Source organism: Macrotis lagotis, chromosome 2, assembly GCF_037893015.1.
Source record: "Macrotis lagotis isolate mMagLag1 chromosome 2, bilby.v1.9.chrom.fasta, whole genome shotgun sequence".
NCBI classification, from domain to species: Eukaryota; Metazoa; Chordata; class Mammalia; order Peramelemorphia; family Peramelidae; genus Macrotis; species Macrotis lagotis.
The window spans coordinates 82,516,080-82,535,510 of NC_133659.1; the positions used below are offsets into that span (position 1 = coordinate 82,516,080).

Sequence of the window (19,431 nt, forward strand, 5' to 3'; positions counted from 1 at the left end):
CCACTCCTTTTTCCCTGAGATGGTATATAATTAGTTACAGGTGTTATTTTATATAAAAAATTTTCATGATAGTCATACTTTTGAAGAAGACTCAATCAAAAGAAGAAAACAAATGAAGGTGAAAATAGCTATTTCAATCTGTATTCAATCTATATCAGTTCTCTCTCTAGAGCTATATAGCTTGCATTAGTCCTTTGTGATTATCCTGGATCATTGTATTGCTGAAAATAGTTAAGTAATTTGCAGTCCTTCATTGAACAATATTGTTGTTACTATGAACAATATTCTCCTGGTTTTATATACTTCACTATGTATCAGTTCATGTAAGTATTTATATATTTTTTTCTGTTTCATGCTGCTTTCCATTTTTTACAGCACAGAATATTTCCTAAAATCCACACACCACAGCTCGTTTAGCAATTCCCCAATCCATGGGCATCCATTTCATTTACATTTCTTAACCACCACAAAAAAGCTAATATCAATATTTTTGAACAGAAGTCCTTTTCCCTTTTTCTTGGAGGTCTTTGGGATATAGACCTAGCTAATGTATTACTGTATGAAAGAGTGTGAACAATTTTATAGCCATTTGGGCATTGCTTCAAATCATTGTCTAGAATGGTTAGGCAAGTTCACAACTCCACTGACAGTGCATTAATGTCCCAATTTTCCCACATTCCTCCAACATTCAACATTTTCTTTTCCTGTCATATTAGTTACTCTGATAGCTATGAGGTGGCATCTCAGAGATGTTCTAGTTTATATTTCTCTTATCAATAATAATTTAAAGCATTTTATTTTTCTATAGATAACTTCATTTCCTCATCTGAAAATTACCTGATCATATCCTTTGACTACTTATCAATTGGAAACTGACATGAAATCTTATATATTTTACTCAGTTATCTATATATTTGAGAAATGATACTTATTACAAATTTTTCTTCCAGTTTTCTGCTTTCCAGACCAGAGTCAAAATGGCAGCAGAAAGCTAACAAACTTCAGGAGGTTTTTCCAACTCAACTGTAAATGAAGCCTCTACACAGATCTTGAAGGTATCAATACCACAAAAAAAAGAGTGAAAAAAGTTCTCAACTCAAGATATCGTTAAGGATCTTCAGAAAATGTCTCCGACTGATGGTACCAAAGACCTTGATCAGATCTACAAATGTTGTATACAATCCTTTGGTCTGCTTCTGGCATTTTTCCTGGAGTTTTTGGTCAGCAAGCACCATATAGACTTTTTCTCAACCCTTTCTGAAGCCACACTGGCTCTCAAGTAGGTCACCATCTTCTAGATGAAAGATAAACCAAGGCCACACAGCTAGGTAGTTATTAAGTGTCTGAGGCTGTATTTGAACCCAGGTACTCCTGACTCCAGGGCTGGTGCTTTATCCACTATGCCACCTAGCTGCCCCAGGATCAATCCATTAAGGTGGATTCTGGCAACAATTTTACCAGCAATGACTAAGAGAGAAATTCCCCTATGATCTTCACAGTACAGCCTATTCTGTTTATCTTTATAGAGATGGACAAAGGAGGCAGTCTTGAAATCCTGGAGAATAACCTCTTCATGTCATATAACCTGGAAAATTTCAGCATCCTTTTTCTATGGGCTTATAAAACTCAGCCTGGAATAGTATCATCACCAACTGTTTTGCCACATGAAAGGAGTCTAATAATATCCAAAGCCTCTTCTTCAGTTGGAACTTCATCTAAGGATGGGTTTACTTTATTTTGAGGTAAAAGTAATTGATTGATGATGGTCTATTAGGAATACTATGCAAACATTCAGCCCATCTTTCTAGGATCACACCCCATCACTAATTAAAGTGGTTTCAACAACATTGAATCCTTGAGTACAATTTACCTTTGACCCATAAATAATCTTAAGGGCACCATAAATACACTTTAGATTGTTACTAACTGCAAAAAAAATGAATTTGAGCTCCTTTCTTAATGAATGAATACTTTTGCATCTCTCTTAATTTTCACTTGTACATTACTTTTGATGGAATTAAATGTTCCATTCTTAGAAATGGATGAACTATCCTGCTGGTAAACTCTGTGGAGTGCTCGTTTTTCATTTAGCAGCTTCTGTTTTTTCCCATCATTTTTATCAAATCAATATTGATATTTGTGAATGTTGTGACCAAGATGAACAAATGCAATGCCAACCACCAACTCTCTGAAAGTTGACCACTCCTTTTCTGTTCCACTCTGGTCAACTGTATTTTGGTTCAACTATCCCTCCAAGTTAGCCACAGACTGTATCTGCTCAGAGAGACACTCTAATCTCTAGTTATTAGTTCTTCTGGTCGTCACTTTGCTTTAGGACCACCACGATGACTGAATGTGAAAATTTACCTTGGAGAGCATCATCTCTGATCAGTCCAGAACTCTGCCCAACACATTGACTTAATCACTCTCACATCCTGTGTATCTCTTCTTACAATCACATTATTAGATGCCAATATATCCTTCAAGAGTGCATGTAGGAAGCTTTATTGCATTTAGATAAAGGGAAGACAGTATTTGGGATGAGAAAGTCATGAAATGCACTAATATTCAAAAATAAGTGACCATTGTTGTTGGTGTTTCCAATTCTATTCCTTCCAAGAATTCTCTACCCTGTCTGAAAGTCTAGCTTTAAAGTCATCCCAAATTATAAGCTTTTCCTCTTTTGATAAATTAATTATAAGTATCTCCTGGTTTTCATATTTTTTTTTCCTTTGGGTTTACCGTGGTGAGAGCATAGGCGATGATGATGGTGGCTTGGCATTTTACTGCAAGAGGCATCTTATGGTCATGACCTAGCTGTTCACTCCTTTTGGTAGCCATGCAAGCTTGCTGAGCAGATTAGTTTGATTGCAAAACCTACCTAGCTTTATGACATTCTCCTTCACTGCTGTTATTCCAGAACAATGTGATTCTAATTCCTTTTATCAAGCTGACCTTTGTTTTCCAGCTTAGTTTCATTCAGGGATGCTATTTGGATATGATACCTGTTGGGTTCTCTTGCAACAAGAGCTATTTGTCTTTTAGGTCTTTTAGATCTTGTGCTGTCTGTGAGTGTGTACACATTCCATGTAACAATGGTGAGTGGAATCTCCTTTGAAGAAGGAAAATAAATGAAACAAATTTTAAAAATGGAAAATAGGATTGGCAGAGTTCTGGCCAAGATGGTGGAGAAAAGAGAGGCACTGAGCTAAGGTCTCCTGGTTTCCCTTCAGAAATAATATGAAATAAACCTTTTAACAGAAATCCAATCACAAAACCCAGAAAGGGAAGCTAGGAAAGGAACATCTACCAAAAGGTCTGTCTCCTGGGATCAAGGGTGAACTGGGGGGCCAAGAGCAGAGAGCTAGTGGGGATGGGGTATAAGGTGGACTAAACTAAGATCAGCCATGGAGACTTTGACTGTGGCAGCTTGAGTCCAAGGCCATGGAGGCTTTGGCTGTTGGGTGCAGAGGTCTGGGGAGCCACAGAACAGAAAGTTGCAGAATGCTGCTGGACATTGATCTACTCAACTTGGGTCTGTGAATTCCATACTTTCAGTAGAGTCGTTTTCCTAGAACAAACACAGAAACAACCTCCCCTCACTCCCCCCAGGCTCAGGTATGGGCAGCAGAGCTCCCTCAGCTGAAAAGGAGAAAGAAATTCTTCCCCTGGGGCATAGACCACATCATTCAAGTATAATTCAGACCATGGTGTCAAACCTCACTCCCTCCAGGACTAGGAAGATGCCATCAAATCAAGACCACAGACACTACAGAGAAAGCAACCAGCACCCCCTACTGGCCTGCCCACTTGGAGTTACTAAACCCAGTGATCAAAGTCTCTAAAGATCTCAAAACAAAAACTTTGTGAGCCTGCCCCTCCCCCAACCCAAGACCCTCAGCAAATGAAGAAAGGTCAAGGGGGGTGGAATATAATACAATATAGAATGGAATATAGAGAACTACCTATATTGTAAAGACTGACTCTGAGAGATCCAGAAATTCTGAGGGAATATGAATTAGTCTCCAGCCCAGAAAGACTTCCTAGAAGAAATTAGGAAGGGGTTTAAAAATCAATTTGAAAAATTGCATAAAAATATCTCAAGAGAAAATTGACATCTTGCAACAAGAAAACAAATCCTTGGAAAATACAATTACACAATACAAAAAGAAAATAATTCTCTTAAATCCTCTATTGGGCAAATGCAAAAAGAAAGTAATTCTCTCAAAACTACACTTGAGAAAACAGAAAACTTCTTCAAAAATAGAATTAACCTATTGGAAAAGGAGTTCCAAAAGGTAAATAAAGAATATTCTTCCATAAAAAAAAGAATGGAATCTGTAGAAACTAATGACTTCGTGAGACAACAAGAATCTGTTAAACAAAACCAAAAAATTAAAAAATAGAAGAAAATGTATAATACCTCATTAGCAAAACCACTGACCTTGAGAGTAGAATGCAGAAAGACAACCTAAGAAGTATTGGGCTTCCTGAAAACATTGAAGAGGAAAAAAAGTCTGGACTTGATATTACAGGATTTAGTGATGGAAAATTGTCCTGACATCATGGAACCAGAGGGCAAAATAGTCATTAAAAGAATAAATCCATCCCCTCCAGAAAAGGATCCCCAAATGAAAATGCCAAGTAGGGGCTGCTAGGTGGTGCAGTGGATAGAGCAACAGCCCTGGAGTCAGGAGTACCTGAGTTCAAATATGGCCTCAGACATTTAATAATTACCTAGCTGTGTGGCCTTGGGCAAGCCACTTAAACTCATTTGCCTTGCAAAAGCCTAAAAAAAAAGAAAATGCCAATGAATATTGTAGACAAATTCAAGAACTAGCAGATAAAAGATAAAATCCTGCAAGCAGCCAGAAAGAAACAATGTAGATGCCAAGGAGGTACAGTAAGGATTATATAGGATCTGGCTTATCAACATTTAGGGATCTAAGGGCCTGGAGTGTGATATTCTGAAAATCAAGTGAGCTTGGAATGAAGCAAAGGATTCACTATCCAGAAAAACTCAGCCTTCTTTTCCAGGAGAAAAGATGGACATTTAATGAAGCAGAAGTCTTCCAACATTTCCTGATGAAAAGACCAGAGTTTAATAGAAAATTTGGACTTCGGGGGGGCAGAGCCAAGACAGCAACAAGAGAGGATCATGTCTTAGGCGCTCTATCATAAATCTTCAAAACTAAGGACTCTAAATTTTCGAGAGACAGAACCCACAGAGGGACCCAGGGAGGCAGTTCTCCTACTGAAGGTAACCTGGAAAAGAGCAGAAAGGCTGTGCTGCTCACGGTTGGAGGGGTGGCTCACCAGAGGGGTGACCTGCCAGAGCAAAAGAACTTCAGCCTCCTGTAGGCAGCCCCAGGGCACTGGTAGCCATGGGTCACAGAAGCTGGGGAGTTTCCTGACTTACGCCCAGGGGAGCATCAGGCACAGATTCAAGGAACAGCAGGGGACCTCTCCCAGAGCGAGCACATGGAGCCCAGCCATGAGGGCACACATCAAGCAGCATGGCCACCTTAGCCCAGATCCAGGAAACAGAAGCAGGCAGAGCTGGTAAGCAGGAGCTCCTAGGGCATGAGCCCATTGAACCTAGGGAGGGGAGTGAAGTGAGACTGCTGAGCTCTGGCCCTGGAACAGGATGCTGGGGTTCTGACCACATTCACATCCTGATCTCAGTCTAGGTCCCCCATAGAACAGTAGGACCCTGCCCACCTCAGCCCCATGGCAGAGCGGGGCACATATGGTCATTCACAGATCAGGAGGAAGGACAGAGCCTCACACACTGAGATCCTTGTGGGAGTGTCCCAAAAGTTCAGGAAGCACTCCCAAAACAGGCTAAGGCTGGGAAAATGAGCAAGCCAAGAAACAAGAGGAACAACATTGAGAAATATTTTGCCTGTGAGCTCAAGAAGGATCAAAACACAAGCTCCTGCATCTAAAGACTCCACGAAAAACATAAATTAGGCTCAGGCTATGACAGAGCTCAAAAAAGACTTTGAAAATCAAATAAGGGAGTTAGAAGAAAAATGGGGGAAAGAAATGAGAGAGATGCAGGAAAAACATGAAAATGAAGTCAGCAGCTTAGTCAAGGAAATCCAAAAACATGCTGAAGAAAATAGCATGTTAAAAATCAGCTTAGGTCAAATGGATAAAACAGTTCAAAAAAGTTATTGAGGAGAAGAATGCTTTAAAAAGCAGAATGGGCCAGATGGAAAAAGAGATAAGAAAGCTCTCTGAGGGAAAACAAATCCTTCAGACAAAGAATGGAACTGTGGGAGGTTGCTGATTTTATGAGAAATCAGGACACAATACTTCAAAACCAAAAGAATGAAAAATTAGAAGAAAATGTGAAACATTTCATTGAAAAAACAACTGATATGGAAAACAGATTAGGAAAGATAATTCAAAAATTATTGGAATACCTGAAAGTCATGATCAGGAAAAGAGCCTTGACATCATTTTCAAAGAATTACTACAGGAAAATTGCCCTGATATCCTAGAAGCAGAGGGCAAAATAGAAATGGAGAGAATCCACAGAGACCCCCGGGAAAGAGATCCCAAAAAATCAACCCCCAGGAATATTATAGCCAAGTTCCAGAATTCCCAAGTCAAAGAGAAAATATTACAAGCAGCCAGAAGGAAACAATTCAAATACCATGAAGCTGCAATCAGGATCTCACAGGACTTAGCAGCAACTACATTAAAAGCTCGCAGGGCTTAGAATATAGAAGGCAAAAGAGCTTAGAATGCAACTGAGAATCAACTACCCAGCAAAACTGAATGTCCTCTTCCAGGGAAAAAGATGGACTTTCAATGAACCAGGGGAATTTCAAATGTTCCTGTTGGAATGGCCAGAGATGAACAGAAGGTTTGATCTTCAAATACAGTAGTGCTCAGGTGAAGCATAGAGATTGGAGGAGAAGGGGAAAATATGAGGGACTTAATGATGATGAACTGCATATATTCCTGTATAGAAAAATTATACTGATAATATCCATATGAACCTTCTCAGTTAATAGAGCAAGTAGAGGGAGCTTTTATAGTTGAAGTACAGGAGAAAGCTGAATTTGAAGATAAAATGTGGTGTAAAAATGGAGTCAATAGAAAAAAGGGAAATGTAATGGGAGAAAGAAAAAAGGAGAGGGGGGAAAAGGCCAAGATATTTCATATAATAAGATTTTTTTTATTACAATGATCTATTTCAATGATATGGGAGGGGGGAAGGCAAGGGGGAATGAGTGAAGCTTTGCTCTCATCAGAGGTGGCTAGGAGAGGAAACAGCATATTTACTCATTGGGGTATAAGCAACAGGAGTAAGAAGTAGAGGGGGGAGGACAAGGGGAAGGGGGAATGTGAGTGAACGAGGAGAGGATGAACCATAGTGGGAGAGTGGTCAGATATAAAACATTTTCTTTTTTATGTCTTGCAAGGAGCTGGGATTGGATGGCCTGTCTGGGACCATAGCTCCAGGTGGATGCTGGGCCTAAGGGGTGGTATGGGGGCTCTAGGCCTCTTGGCTCAAGGGCCGAGGATCTGTCTGCTATGCCACTCAGCTACCCTACAGCAGAGTCAGTGAAAGGAGAGAGAAAATATAGTACATGGAAGGGGAGAAATATGAAAGGAGGGAGTTGTGATAAGCAATGGCAATGGTGGAAAGATATGGAAGTAACTTTTGTGATACATTTATCATGATGATTGTGCTCCACCCACAACAGAGTTGGTGGTGTTGGAACACAGACTGAAGCACATTTTTTTATTATTATTCATTTGGGGGATGCAGGGAAAAGGGGGCTGGCTGGCCTGCCTGGGGCCACATAGCAGGGTGATCATTGGGTGTCTGAGTCTGTATTCAGACTCAGTTGCTTTTGGCTCAAGGGCAAGTTCTCTGTCTGCTACCCAGCCACCCCTACTATTTTTACTATTTTATTTTATTTTAGGTCTTTTTTTTTTCTTTTTTTGGTTTATGCAGGGCAGTGGGGTATGGGTGGCCTGCATGTCACACAGCTGGGTGATTGTTGTGTGTAGAGGGACAGATATGGGCTTGGGTTCTCCTGGCTCCAGGGATGATGCTCTGTCCACTGCACCACCTGGCCATACCTACAATTATTACTATTATTTGTTTTCATTTTCATTTTAATTTTTTTCTCTCCCCTTTACTTTATTGCTTAAGTGAGTCTATATTTTTTGGGGGGAGGAGGTATTTTGCTTTCTCTTAAACAAGAATATTTTATTAATGTATAAAAAACATTGTACAAAATGATAATAAATAAATATTAAAGTAAAAATAAATAAATAAATAAAAAGAAAATTTGGACTTCAGACAGGAGACACAAGGGACAGATGAAAAGGTAAACACAAAAAAAAGGATAAAGAAAAAACTGCAATCCATAACATGAAACTGGCTATATCCCTACCTGGGAGAAAGACTCTAATAACTCTCAAGAATTGTAACTCTATTAGAGACAATAATATTTAGCCAGAAGTGATGGACACTCATGACTTATCCATGCCTCTGATAGAATGATTTAAAAACAATATCTCCTTAAAAAAGGGGGGACAGTAAAGAGACGGGAGGATGGAGAGATTTAATGGGGTGAATCACATTACATAAAGAGGCACAAAGGACCTATTGCAGTAGAGGGGAGAAAGGAGGTGGTGAGAACCGCCTGAATCTTACTCTCATCAGATTAGGCCTAAAGCTAACATACACAGACTCAGTTAAATTTAGAAGGCTATCTTACCTTTCAAGTATAACAAGGGGAAAGGGGAAGGGGGAAGGAAAAGAGGACCTAACAGAAGGAACAAGGGGCAAAGGGAAAGGGGAAAGAAAGGGGAGGAGGTTTGGCTATAGGAGGGCAAACACACTATTCATAGTGGTATTCAGAAACAAAATATAGGGGAATATGGATAAAGTGAAAAAAAAAGGAAAATATAAAAAGAGGGAAGATACCATGGAAAGCAATAAAGAGTTAGTAGTTATAACTTTGAATGTGAATGGGATGAACTCTCCCTTAAAACATAAGCAAATAACAGAAGCAGAATCCTATAATATGCTGCTTACAAGAAAGTCATTTGAAGCAGAGAGTTATACAGAATCTAGGCAAAAAGTTGGAGCAAAATATATTTTGCTTCAGCTGAAGTGAAAAAAGCAGGGGTAGCAATATTATTTAAGACAAAGCCACTGCAAAAATAGATCTCATTAATTAAATGATATAAGGAGGAAATTATATCCTCCTAAAAGGTAACATAGAAAACAGCAATTTCAATACTAAATACATATGCACCAAGTGGTATAGCATCGAAATTTGTAGAGGTGAAGTTGAATGAATTACAGGATGACATAGACAGCTAAACTCTACTGGTGGAAGATCCCAACTTCCCGCTCTCAGATTTAGATAAATCTAACTGCAGAATAAACAAGAATGAAGTTAAGGAGGTAAATAGAATTGTAGAAATCCTCAACATGTTAGACCTTTGGAGAAAGTTGAACAGATAGAAAAGAATATACTTTTTTTCCCATAATCCATGGCACTTACACAAAAATTGACCATGTAGCAGGCCATAAAAACCCAATAATCAAATGCAGAAAGGCAGAAATAATGAATACATCCTTTTCAGATCATAATGAAATAAAAATCGCATGCCATAATGGGCCAGGGAGAGCTAGACGTAAAACTAATTGGAAACTAAATAACTTCATTTTAAAGAATGAATCTAGCAAACAATAAATGATAGAAAGAATAAATGATTTCATCCTAGATAATGTTAATAATGAGACAACATACCAAAACTTATGGGTAACAGCCAAGGCAGTTGTCAGGGTATGTATTATATCTTTATTTTATTTAAAAAAAATTTTTAGTTTTTTCAAGGCAAGGGGGTTAAGTGACTTGCTGAAGGTCATACAGCTAGGTAATTATTAAGTGTTTGAGGTCGGATTTGAACTCAGGTCCTTCTGACTCCAGGGACAGTGCTCTACCTAGCTGTTCCTATATTATATATCTTTAAATGATTACTTGAATAAATTGGAGAAAGAGGAAAGCAATGAACTAAATATGCAACTAAAAAAATAGAGAAAGAACAAATGAAAACCTTCCCCAATTAAATACCAAATTAGAAATTCTAAAAATTAAAGGAGAAATTAATAAAAGCAAAAGCAAAAAAACCCCTACAGAATTAATAAATAGAGAAAAGAGTTGGTCTTATGAAAAAATACAATAAAATTGATAAATCCCTGGTTAATTTGATCTAAAAAATGAAAGTGGGGCGGCTAGGTGGTGTAGTGGATAAAGCACTGGCCTTGGAATCAGTAGTACCTGGGTCCAAATCCGGTCTCAGACACTTAATAATTACCTAGCTGTGTGGCCTTGGGCAAGCCACTTAACCCCATTGCTTTGCAAAAATAAAAATAAAAATAAAAAAATGAAAGTAAAAACCAAATTAACAGTATTATAAATGAAAAAGGTGACCATACCACCAATGAAAAGGAAAGTAGAGTAAGAATGTCGAATTATTTTGCCTAACTGTATGCCAATAAATATGATAATCCAAGTGAAAGGGATGATAATTTCCAAAAATATGTTTCCCAGGTTAATGAGGGAATTAAATATTTAAATAAATCTATCTCAGAAAAGAAATTCAACAAGTCATTAATGAACTCCATAAGAAAAAATCTCCAGGGTCAGACAGATTCGCAAACATTTAAGGAACAATTGGTTCCAATTCTTTATAAACTCTTTAGTAAAATAGGTGAAGATGGGACTCTGCCTAACTCTTTCTATGACACCAATACGGTGCTGATAACTAAACCGGGAAGAGTCAAAACAGAGAAAGAAAATTATAGACCTATCTTGCTAATGAAAATGGAAGCAAAAATCTTAAATAAAAGCTTAGTAAAGGGTTTACATTATGATACATTATGATCCAGTAGGATTTATCCAAAGAATGCAAGGTTGGTTCAATATTAGGAAAACTGTTAGTTTAATTAACTATATCAATAACAAAAATATCAGAAATCACATGATTATAGCAATAGATGCTGGAAAAGCTTTTGACAAATTATAGCACCCATTCCTGCTAAAATCACTAGAGAGCATAAGAATAAATGGATTGTTCCTTAGAATGATAAGCTGTATCTATCTGAAACAATCAACGAGCATTATATGCAATGGGGATAAGCTAGAGGTATTCCCTATAAGATTTGGGATTGAAACAAAGATGTCCATTATCACCACTACTATTCAATATTGTGTTAGAAATGCTAGCTTCAGCAATAGGAGAAGAAAATGAAATTGAAGGAATTAGAATTGGGAAGGAAGAATCAAAAACTCATTCTTTGCAGTTGACATTATGGTGTATCTAAAGAATCCTAAAAAAATCATCTAAAAACCTTCTAGAAACAATTAGCAACTTTAGCTATGTTACAGGATATAAAATAAACCAGCTTTGGGGATAAAAACTCTCTCAGATAAAAACCATTGGGAATATTAGAAGTTAGTATAGAAGAAACTTGGATTAGACAAACACCTCACACCCTATTCTAAGATAAATGGATACAGTTTCTAGACATAAAAAACAATATTATAAGTAAACTAGAAGATCAAGGAGTAGTTTACCTGTCATATCTGTGGAAAGAGAAGCAGTTTATGATCAAGGAAGAGATGGAGAACATCATTAAAATCAAACTAGATAATTTTGATTATATAAAATTAAAAAGCTTTTTCATAGACAAAATTTGGCCAGGTTGACATTGCCATTAACTGTGCCAGCATAGCTGTTGCCTCTAAGACTTACAACTTTAAGAAGAATGAAGTTCACTCCCTGGAGGCCTTCCACAAGGTCATCCAGGTAAACCTCATTGGCACCTTCAACATGATCAGCCTTGCCACTGGGGAGATGGGGAAGAATGAGCCAGATGAGTGTGTGTGTGGGGGGGGCTGGCCACCACAGCATTATCATCAACACTGCCAGGGTGGCTGCCTTCAAGGGCCAGGTTGGACAAATTGCATATTTACCATCCAAAGGGGCCATTGTGGGGATGACCCTGCCTGCAGACTGGGACCTGGGTCCCATGGGAATCCAGGTGGTCACCATTGCTCCAGGCCTGTTTGATACACCCCTTCTATTGGGTGACCCTGAAAAAGTATGCTCCTTACTTGCCCATCAAATACTCTTCTCCAGCTGCCTGGGATATCCAGCAGAATATGCCCATCTTGCTCAGTCTGTGGTGGAAAATCCCTTGCTCAGTGGGGGAGGTAATCCAACTGGATGGAAGTATCCACATACACCCCTGACCCTGGAGGTCTAGGTTTTGGATGCCTGCCCTGGCCTCCCTTCTGGCCCTCAAGTCCTTCTCTGCCTTAACCTCTGTTAACCTAATAAAGGTGATTTCTCAACAAGGAAATAAAAAACTGTTGAGAAAATTGGAAGTTGGTATGGCATCAACTCAGATTAGATCAAAACCCCACACCTTGTGCTAAGATCAAAATGTATACAGGATTTAGACTTAAAAGACAATGTTATAAGCAAACTAGGAGATCAAGGAATAGTTTACCTATCAGATCTATGGAAAGGGAAGCAGTTTACCACCAAGTAAGAGATGGGGAACATCATTAAAAACAAACTAGATAATTTTGGTTACATTAAATTAAAAAGCTTTTACACAGACAAAACCACTATAATAAGAACAAAAGGAATGTAGTGAATTGAAAAACAATTTTTACAACTAGCATTTCTGACAAAGGACTCATTTCTAAAATATACAGAGAACTGAGTCAAATTTATTTAAAAAACGATAAGCCATTCTTCAGTTGACAAATGGTCAAAGAATATGCAAAGGCAATTTACAGGTGAGGAATACAAAGCTATCCATAGTCATATGAAAAATTGCTTTAAATCATTACTTTTTAGGGAAATGCAAATTAAAGCATCTCTGAGGTACCACTTCACACCTTTCAGACTGCCCAATATGACCAGAAAGGACAATGATCAATGTTGAAAGGGATATGGGAAATCTGGGACACTAAGGCATTGTTGGTGGAACTGTGAACTCATCTAACCTTTCTGGAGAGCAATTTGGAATTATGCCCAAAGAGTAATAAAAATGTGCATACCCTTTAATCCAGCAATACCACTACTGGGTCTATACCCTGATGAGATCCTGCAAAATGGTAAAAACATCATTTGTACAAAAATATTTATAGCAGCTCTATTTGTAGTAGCAAAGAATTGGAAATTGAGTGAATGTCTATCAGTTGGAGAAGACTGAACAAGTTATGGTATATGTATGTTATGGAACACTATTGTACTTTTAGAAATCAGGAGGGATGGGAATTCAGTGAAGCCTGGACAGATTTGCATGAACTAATGTTGAACGAGATGAGCAGAACCAGAAGACCATTGTAACCTTAACAGCAACATAGGGTTGATGATCAACGTTAATGGACTTGCTCATTCCATCAGTGCAACAATCAGGGACAATTTTGGGGTATCTTGTGATGGACAATACCATCTGTATCCAGAGATAGAATTGTGGAGTTTGAATAAAGACCACATACTATTACCTTTAATTAAAAAAAACAACAAAATGGTTATCTTATATAATCTTGCTATCTCATAATGTTTTTTTCTTAAGGATATGATTTCTTTCTCAACACATTCAGTTTAGATCAATGCATAGTGTAGCAACAATGTAAAGACTAATAGAGTGCCTTCTGTGGGAGTGGGGGCTAGGGAAGCAAGATTTGGGGGGAAACTGTTAAATTCCAAAATAAATAAATTTATTCTTAAAAAAATGGAAAACAATATGTTTGGATCTGCATTCAGGCTCCATATTTCTTTCTTTGGACATGGATTTTGGATATTTTGGACATTTGGATATTTTCTATCACAAATCCCATAGAATTGTCTTTGATTATTGTAGACTGAGGAGTACTAATTTTATTATAATTGGTCATTACACAAAATTGCTGTTATTGTGTAAAATCTTTTCCTGGTTCTACTCATTTCACTTAGCATCAGTTGATGCAAGTCTCTCTAGGACTTTTTGAAGTCTGTCCACTCATGATTTTTTATAGAGTAATAATACTCTATAACATAGTAAACCACAGTTTGTTCAGCCATTCTGAATTGATGTGCGTTCTCTTAATATCCAATTCCTTGCCAAAACAAAAGAATTGCTATATGTTTGTACAGATGGGTTGTCCCCCTTTTTATTTTTTAAAGTTTTTGCAAGGCAATGGGGTTAAGTGGCTTGCCAAAGGCTACAAAGCTAGGTAATTATTCAGTGTCTGAGACCAGATTTGAACCCAGGTACTCCTGACTCCAAGGCCAGTGCTTTATTCACTGCTCCACCTAGCCACCCCATGTCATCCCCTTTTTAATGATCTCCTTGGAATACAGATCTAGTAATATTATTGCTAGATAAAAGGGTGTACACAGTTTTATTGCCCCTTGGTACAGTTCCAAATTGCTTTCCAGCATGATTGGATCAGTTCACAATTTCAGCCACAGTGCATCTGGTATCTCCCTGAAATGTTTTAATTTGCATTTATCTAAAGACTAATGATCTGGAGCATTTTTTCATGACTACAGATAGCTTTAATTTCTTCATCTGAAAACTGCTTGTTCATATCCTTTGACCATTTATAAATTTTTCTCAGTTCTCATTTTAGAGATTCATTTTAGAAATGGGGCCTTTATTAGAAATGTTAGCTGTAAAAACTGTTTTCCAGCTTTATGCTTTCCTTTTAGCTTTGATTGCATTGGTTTTATTAGTGTAAACATTTTTTGATGTAATCAACATTACCCATTTTGCATTTTATGTTTCCTATGTCTTCTTTGGTTTTATATATTCCTTCCCTCTCCATAGATCTGATAGACAAACTAATCCATGCTGTCCTAATTGCAGTAGTGGAATTCATTAAGTTGATGCCAGTTTGTCAGAGTAAATTTTATGTTGAGTTTGGCAAACATTGTTAATTTATATGAATCCCACCACTAATTTGGTTGTGTTTCCAGCCTTTATGTCTAAATCCTGTACCCATTTTATTCTTATCTTTATTTAAATTATGAAATGTGGGTCTAGGCCTAGTTTCTATCAAATAGTGAGTTCTTAGAAGCTGGACTCTGGGTTTAATCAAACAGTAGAAAATTATTGTCATTTACTACCAATTCTTTTGTACCTATTTTATTTCACTGATCCATCACTCTATTTTTAAATAGTTGCAAACAGTTTTGATGACTGCTGCTTTATAATTTTAGAGCTCTTATGTGATCAACCATTGTATTTCTTTACCCATTAATTCCTTTGATATTCTTAAATTTTTGTTCCTCAGATGAATTTTGTTGCTACTTTTTCCTAGCTCTATAAATTAATATTTTCATAATTTGTTTGGTACAGCACTGTATAAGTATAGCCACTGGCTATTTGAGTTTAGTTCTGCCTATGAGGAATCATTATTTAGACTTGGGAAAACAAGAGTGGAAATAAAACAAAAATCTATTAAAAAGTTTACAAGACATAGGAAAGGCTAGGGGGAGAGAGAGAGAGAGAGAGAGAGAGAGAGAGAGAGAGAGAGAGAGAGAGAGAGAGAGAGAGAGAGAGAGAGAGAGAACAGCCAAGCAGTACTGTATGGGCCTGGTCAGAGAAGACTGTGATCCTGACCCAGGGTCCAATCCAGGTTTTTTCTTGCCTCTCATCCAGAGGGAAAAAGGTGAACTCCCTTTCTTTTCTCTTACTGGACCCAGAAATAGGTAGAGGGTAAAGCCTAAGGAGATCAGGTTACAAATTTTACGTTAAACAATGGATCAATGGTATATCAAGAATGGGGGTGGTCTCCATGCAAGGAGTCTTTAAGCCTTTCTAATAGAACAATAGTGTTCCCTAATATACATATACCACAATTTGTTCAGCCATTCCATGACTGATGGACATTCACTTCATTTCCAATTCTTTGCTACCACAAACAGGGCTGCTATGAATATTTTTTGTACAAGTGAACTTGTTATAATTTTTCATGATTGCTTTAGGGTATAGGTTCAATAGTGCTATTGCTGGAACTGTTTCTGTTACAATCATAATTCGGGATTCAATTTACATCTCCACCCAATTTCTACATTCACAATTCTCTTCACCTTTCCCCTGTAGCATAAGTAATTTATTTAGGTAGTATTGTTATTTATATTATAATAACTCAACCTGACCATGAGCAATTGACATTTTCCCAGTCATTTAGACCTGATTCTATTTGTGTTTAATTGTTTTCATATAGTTTCCGGGTTTTCTGGGCAGGTAGATTCTCAAATGTTTTAGGTTGTTTACAATTATTTTAAATGGCATTTCTCTATCTTTTGCTACTGTGATTCTTTGGTAATATTTAAAATGCTGCTGATGTGTGTGTGTCTTTTATATAATGCTACTATGCTAAAGTAGCTAATTGTTTTAAGTAGTTTTTTAGTTGTATATTAAGTATATATCATATCATCAGCAAAGAATGAGAGTTTTGTTTTCTCATTTCCTATTCTAATTCATTCGATTGCTTTTTCTTTTCTTATTGCTAAAACTAGCATGAGTAATAGTTGTGATAAGGGGAATTCTTGTTGCACTACTTATCTTATGGAATGTTTGCTGATGGCTTTACATAGATACTGTTTATCATTTTAAGGAAAACTCCATTTATTTCTATGCTCTCTAGTGCTTTTAATAAGCAATTTTCATCATCTATTGAGATAATTATATGATTTCAGTTAGTGTTGTTATTGATATGGTCAATCATACTTATAGTTTTCTTAATATTGAACCAACCCTTCATTCTGGGTATAACTTCTACCTGATGATACAGTATTATCCTGGTGGTAAATTGCTATAATCTCTTTGCTTACATTTCATATAAAATTTTTGAATCATTATTCTTGAGGGAAATCCATCTGTAATTTTCTTTTTCTGTTTTGGTTCTTTCTCGTTTAGATATCAACACCATATTGCTGTCACAAAAGCAATTTGGAAGACTTTCTTTTATTTTTCAAATGGTTTATATGGATTAAAATCAATTATTCTTTAAAGGTTTAGTAGAATTTACATTAAATCTTTTTTTTAATGTTTTCTAATTATATACAACAGTAGTTTAGACTATCGTTTTCTGTAAGATTGTGAATTTTACAATTTTTCCCTCTACCCTCCCTTCCCTCCCTCCCCATCCCCTCACAGAAAAGAGTCTGATAATCTTTACATTGTTTCCATGCTATACATTGATCAAAATTGAACATTTTGAGAGAGAAATTATGTCCTTGAGGAGAAAATAAAATATTAGAGATAGCAAAATTTTGTAGTTCATAAGACTATTTTTAAAAAAAGAATTGAAGGTAATGAACTTTAGTCTTTGATTAAACCACACAATTTTTTCTTTGGGTATAAATGGTATACTCTGTTGCATATGCTCTAAAATTGTCTCTGATTATTGCATTGATGGAATTAAGAAATCTATTAAGGTTGATCATCACCCCCATGTTGCTGTTAAGGTGTACAATGATTTTCTAGTTCTGCTCATCTTGTTCATCATCAGTTCATGTAAGTCTTCCAAGACTTCTCTGAAATCCCGTCCCTCCTGGTTTTTAATAGAACAATAATGTTTATAATATACATATACCACAATTTGTTCAGCCTTCCCCAATTGATGGACATTCATTCAATTTCCAATTCTTTGCCACCACAAACAGATGCTATGAATATTTTTGTACAGGTGATGTTTTTATCCTTTTGCATGATCTCTTCAGCGTATATATGCAAGAGTGGTATTGCTGGATTAAAGGGTATGAACATTTTTATTGTGCTTTGGGCATAATTCCATATTGCTCTCCAGAAAGGTTGATTGAGTTCACAGCTCCAGCAATGCATCAGTGTCCCAGATTTCCCACATCTCTTCCAACATTGATCATTGTCCTTTCTGGTCATATTGTCCAATCTGATTGGTGTGAGATGGTATCTCAGAGATGCTTTAATTTGCATTTCTCTAATAAGTAATGATTTGGATCAATTTTTCATATGACTATGGATAACTTTGTATTCCTCATCTGTAAATTACCTTTTCATATTCTTTAACCAACTGTCAATTGGGGAAAGGCTTGGTTGTTTTTTTAATAACTTTGAATCACTTCTCTATATATTTTAGAAATGAGCCCTTTGTCAGAAATACTAGTTGTCAAAATTGTTTCCCAATTTACAACATTTCTTTTGATCTTGGTTACAGTGGTTTTGTTTGTGCAAAAGCTTTTTAATTTAAGGTAATCAAAATTATCCAGTTTGTTTTTAATGATGTTCTCCATCTCCTCCTTAGTCATAAACAGCTTCCCTTTCCATAGATCAGACAAGTAAGCTATTCTTTGATCTCCTAGTTTGCTTATAATATTGTCTTTTATGTCCAAATTCTGTACCAGTTTTTATCTTATCTGGGTATAGGATGTGAGATGTTGGTCTAATCTAAGTTTCTGCCACACTAATTTCCAATTCTTCCCAACAAGATGAGTAGAACCAGAAGAGCACTGTACACTTTAGCAGCAACATGGGGGTGATGATCAACTTTAATAGACTTGTTAATTCCATCAATGCAATAATCAGGGACAATTTTTATCAAAGAGAGAGAGTTCTTATTCCAGAAGTTGGATTCTTTGAGTTTATCAAGCAGCAGATTACTATAATTGTTTCTTGCTATTTCTCTCTTGCACCTAATCTATTCTACTGATCTACCATTCTATATCTTAGCCAATACCACACAGTTTTGATGACTGATGCTTTATAGTATGATTTTAGATCTGGTAAGGCTAATCCACCTTCTTTTGCACCTATTTCATTAAATCCCTGGCAATTCTTGACTTTTTGTTTCTCCATATGAACTTAGTGACATTTTTTTTAGCTTATTAAATACTTTTTTGGAAGTTTGATTGGTAAGGCACTAAATAAGTAGATTAATTTAGGTAGCATTTTCATTTTTATTATATTAGCTCAGCCTATTCATGAGTAGTTGATACCGCTCCAGTTATTTAAACATGATTTTATTAGTTTGAAAAGTGTTTTATAGTTGTTTTCATATAGTTTCTGAGTCTGCTTGGGTAGGTAGACTCCCAAGTATTTTATAAAGTCTGAAGTTACTTTAAATGGGATTTCTGTTTATACCTCTTGCTGCTCTATCTTGCTATCAATATATAGAAATGCTGAGAATTTATGAGGGTTTGTTTTATATCCCATGACTTTTCTAAAGTTGCTATTTTTTTCTAGTAGTTTTTAAGATGATTTTTTAGGATTCTCTACGTATGCCATTATGTCATCTGTAATGAGAGAAAGTTTTGTTCCTTCCTTTCCAGTTCTAATTCCTTCAATTTTGTTTTTCTTCTCTTACTGCTGAAACTATTATTTCTAATGCAATATTG

At 36.6% G+C, this 19,431-nt stretch overlaps 1 pseudogene; it reads left to right on the forward strand.

Annotated features, from left to right (window-relative positions):
- The window catches only part of LOC141511898 (3-hydroxyacyl-CoA dehydrogenase type-2 pseudogene), a 97,725-nt pseudogene extending 85,423 nt beyond the window's left edge, over positions 1–12,302 (forward strand).
- The last annotated feature ends 7,129 nt before the right edge of the window (positions 12,303–19,431 follow it).